Below are 4,621 nucleotides of genomic sequence, written 5' to 3'. Positions count from 1 at the left end.
AGAGGGGGAAGGAAGGAGAGGGAGAGGGGGAAGGAAAGGGGGGCGCCGCCCCCCCTCCCCTTCCTTGTCCTTTTTGGACTGAAGGGGAGGGGGCGCGCAGCCTACTCTGGCCACCCCTCTCTCTCTCTCTCTCGACTAAGGCCCATCGAGGCCCATTAGTTCCCCCGGGGGTTCGGATAACCCTCCGGCACTCCGGTTTTATCCGAAACTTCTCTGGAACACTTCCGGTGTCCGAATATAGTCGTCCAATATATCAATCTTTATGTATCGACCATTTCGAGACTCCTCATCATGTTTGTGAGCACATCCAGGACTCCAATCAACCTTCAGTACATCATGTCACATAAACTCATAATACCAATCGTCATCGGACGTTAAGTGTGCGGACCCTACGGGTTTGACAACTATGTAGACATGACCGAGACACGTCTCCGATCAATACCAATAAAGGAACCTGGATGCTCATATTGGTTCCTACATATTCTACGAAGATCTTTATCGGTCAAACCGCATAACAACATACGTTGTTCCCTTTGTCATCGGTATGTTACTTGCCCGAGATTCGATCGTCGGTATCATCATACCTAGTTCAATCTCGTTACCGCCAAGTCTCTTTACTCGTTTCATAATACTTCATCCTGCAACTAACTCATTAGTCACAATGCTAGCAAGGCTTATAGTGATGAGTATTACCGAGAGGGCCCAGAGATACCTCTCCGAAACACGGAGTGACAAATCCTAATCTCGATCTATGCCAACCCAACAAACACCTTCGGAGACACCTATAGAGCACCTTTATAATCACCCATTTGCGTTGTGACATTTGGTAGCACACAAAGTGTTCCTCCAGTATCCGAGAGTTGCATAATCTCATAGTCTGAGGAACTTGTATAAGTCATGAAGAAAGCAGTAGCAATGAAATTGACACGATCATAATGCTAAGCTAACGGATGGGTCATGTCCATCACATCATTGTCCTAATGATGTGATCCCGTTCAGCAAATGACAACACATGTCTATGGTTAGGAAACATAATCATCTTTGGTTAACGAGCTAGTCAAGTAAAACTATAAGTTTTGTCTATGTATTCACACATGTACTAAGTTTCTGGTTAATACAATTCTAGCATGAATAATAAACATTTATCATGAATTAAGGAAACAAATAATTACTTTATTATTGCCTCTAGGGCATATTTCCTTCAGCTAGTTATGTTGCCGGCGAACAAAACTATTCATTTTGAAGGCAGGCTGTGTTGCCGGCGAGGACGTGTAGGCCGCTGGCTTTGTTGCCGGCGTGAACTACGGCCGCTGGCTTGAACTAGGCCGCTGGTATTTGAAACGTTGTTCTCTTTGGAGGCAGACAAGATGGGGCCAAAGGATGCGGCCGCGCGCTGGGCGCACGGCCACCGCATCTCAAGACAGGCCCGGACACGACCCCATCGCCCTACCCAAACAGACAGAATCCAGGCAAAACGGAAACCCGTTTGGGTTCGCGCGATGGAGTTGGCCTTAGCCTCGCTGCCATCGCCAGCGACGAGGAGTGGACCCGACAGGACGTAGCGGCGTGCGGCCAAGACGCCCTGGCACCGCTCAGAGCAAGTGGAAGAGGTCACTCTCCTGGTCCTCGAGAGAATGTCCCTTCTCCATGCTATTCTTGCTGTCTGTGTCATCCCAGCAACCCAAAGTCCAATAGGTGAAGTTCTTAACTTTGCACGTACATATATATGCAGCTCAAGAACACAGAGAATGAGGACCTGGTTTTACGGGAAGAAGGAAATGTGGGGAGATGAATGGGATTACCTGTTGGTCCAGATCGTCGACATCGTCCCGCCCTCCTCTCCTCAACAACATGACGAAGAACAGAACACCTGGTTCGTCCTCAAAGATCAGCCCCTGATCTTCCTTCTACGTGAAGATGAGCCATCCCATCCTTACCGAGAGCCGCGCATCATCCCTCGCCGAGGATCAGGACACCATCCAATAGGGGGGTCCCCCTGCTTGTCATGTGCCCTGCTTCCTGCCATTGCCCCGGCGTGGCAGCCAAGTAAGTCGCCAGACAACGAACACCCGATCTGGCAACGAACACCCATTTTCTAGGGTTTTTCCTGTAAAGCCGGAGGTGAAATTGGGACGTTGTTGGAAAAAACGGTGGGGTGGATGATCATGGGGAGCCTGGGTAAGGAACGAACGAATGACGTACGAACTCCTCTATTAGGAGTAGAGATGATTCCCTAAAAAGAACACACCTGACTTGTTTTAGGTTCTGTTACATATATGATGATGCCCTAATGAGCACTGCCCATTAGGTATCTAAGTCTCCCGATCACCACCGGCAAGGTTAGGTTAGTACACCTCCAATTCATTTTACAAACGATCCGGGCGCGACTGGCAGGATGGAAGGGGAGGTTGATGCACATTGCTGGCAGGCGCGTGCTGGTTCGATGCGTGGACGGGCGGTCCCACTTCAATTCATGGGTACTCAGTTGAATACCCATCATTTTTGTCCCAAAACTATGTACTATATATAATGTATACTGTGTGTATGGAGAACTCCTATGTGACGCTCTCTGCGTCAAGTTGCTGAGGATTCGCACAGGCATGTCTTCGACTGGTCCGGCCCATGAAGATAGCTATTGGAACGGGCTAAAAAAGAAAAATTGCACACTCGAGGATTCGAACACATGATTGATTGCTATAAACGACGCGTTCCTACTAGCTCAACTGGGAGCCGCATCTAACCGGGTTCGAGCATCACCCTTAAAGAACCAAATACGCTGCGCAAATCCCAATTAGTTTAGGATTTTCAAAAGCAATTTTTTTTCTGAAAAACGGGATGTTCCATGAGACGCAAACACCTTCCAAAATTGTGAAAAATATTTTGGGAAAGTATAACATTTTCTAAAAACAGGAACATTGTTTTAAAATCATGAACAATTATTTGAAAGGGGAATATTTTTGCAAATTCCAAATAAAAATTGGGAAATGTGAACATATTTGAAAATTCCTGAACAAAACTTGAAAACATGATTTTAAAGAAACTTGTAGACATTTTTGAAACTCCTGAAAAAAATGAAAGCATGAACAATTTTGAAAATTTGTGAACATTTTTTTAAAAACAGGAACGTTTTTTAACATTGTCAAAAATTTGAAGAGAAAACATTCAAACATTTTTTGTAAAACAAGAACATTTTTTGAAATTCCAGAACAATTTTTGAAAAATGCAAAAAAAATTCGAAATTTTTGACAAATGCGAACAATTTTTAAAAACAGGAACATTTTTGAATTTATGAACAATTTTTTAAAACACGTACAATTTTTAAAATTTGAACTTTTTTGAAACAGGATTATTTTTATGAATATATGAACAAGTTTTCCAAACACGAACATTTTTTCAAAATTTGAACATTTCTTTAAAACAGGAACATTTTTTGAATTTTTTTAACAATTTTGAAAACATGATCTTTAAAAAAATAAACTTGAAAAATAAAATAAAAGTAAAAGAAAAAAAGAAAAAGAAAACGAAAGACAAAACCCAAAACTAAGAAAGAAGAAAAAGAAATAGAAAATAGAAAAAACGAGAAACCAAAAAACTGAAGAAGAAACAGGAAAACCGGTCAAAAAGATAAAAACGGTTCAGGGAACCTTCCCAAAACAGGTTGCGTAGATTTTGTATAATGGGCCGGCCAATTGCTAGCACAACGAGCGGCACATAGTTTTTTCGTGTATATGTATGGAAAAATAGAAAACATACATGAAATCTGACGTTGTGCACGCTTTAAGCTCAATACAACGACGACCCATCTCTGGTTTTCTCCCTCCCCACCCCACGCATGGTCCAGCGGCCCATTATTCTGCTTTTCCAAGCCCAGTACAAGAACAACTACAGCCCAACCATATGCCCTGATCGCAACGCAACAGATCAATCGATCACGCACACACGCAGAGATGCGTCGCCTCCACAAATTCCAATCTTGCACACGGCCACAGATTCGTGGTAGGGTTGATCAACACGCCGGCAAGGGTGCTCAGCGGCTGCCGCAGGCAGGGGCGTTTGGCGGCGGCGGCATGGCCGACGCGGGTGGCCGGACGTCCTGCGTTCTTTTGTTATTCTTCAGACTTCTAATTGTGTTGTACTTCCTCTATTCTTAAATATAATTCTTTTTAGAGATTTAACTATAGACTACATACGTAGGTAGGCGAGTTATTAATCTCGCTACTTGACTTCCGATTTTGAAATAGTATTACATCACAGATATATACTGAAATTGAGACTTGTTTGAGATCTGAGATTTCCCATTTCAGTACAGTATAAGATATGGAAATTTGTCACCTGTTTGTAGTGATTCACAAGGATGAATTGTTAACACATGAGAATCATATAGGGTTTAAAATTATTAACTAATACTGCTTCCTTTCCATAATTCTTGTTGGGGTTTTAGTTCAAATTTGAACTAAACACGAGACAAGAATTATGTAACAGAGGGAGTATAAGACAAAAAACATTATTTTCAACTTGTGATGTGATTTCTACTGGTAATATTGTAGTATAGTAAGTATGGTGTTATTAGGTTGTACTGCCGGAAACAAGGCTTTAAAAAAACAGCCTTGAATTTTTGAAT

This window comes from Triticum aestivum, chromosome 7B (genome assembly GCF_018294505.1).
Source record: "Triticum aestivum cultivar Chinese Spring chromosome 7B, IWGSC CS RefSeq v2.1, whole genome shotgun sequence".
Classification (NCBI taxonomy): domain Eukaryota; kingdom Viridiplantae; phylum Streptophyta; class Magnoliopsida; order Poales; family Poaceae; genus Triticum; species Triticum aestivum.
This window is presented reverse-complemented; position numbering follows the sequence as displayed.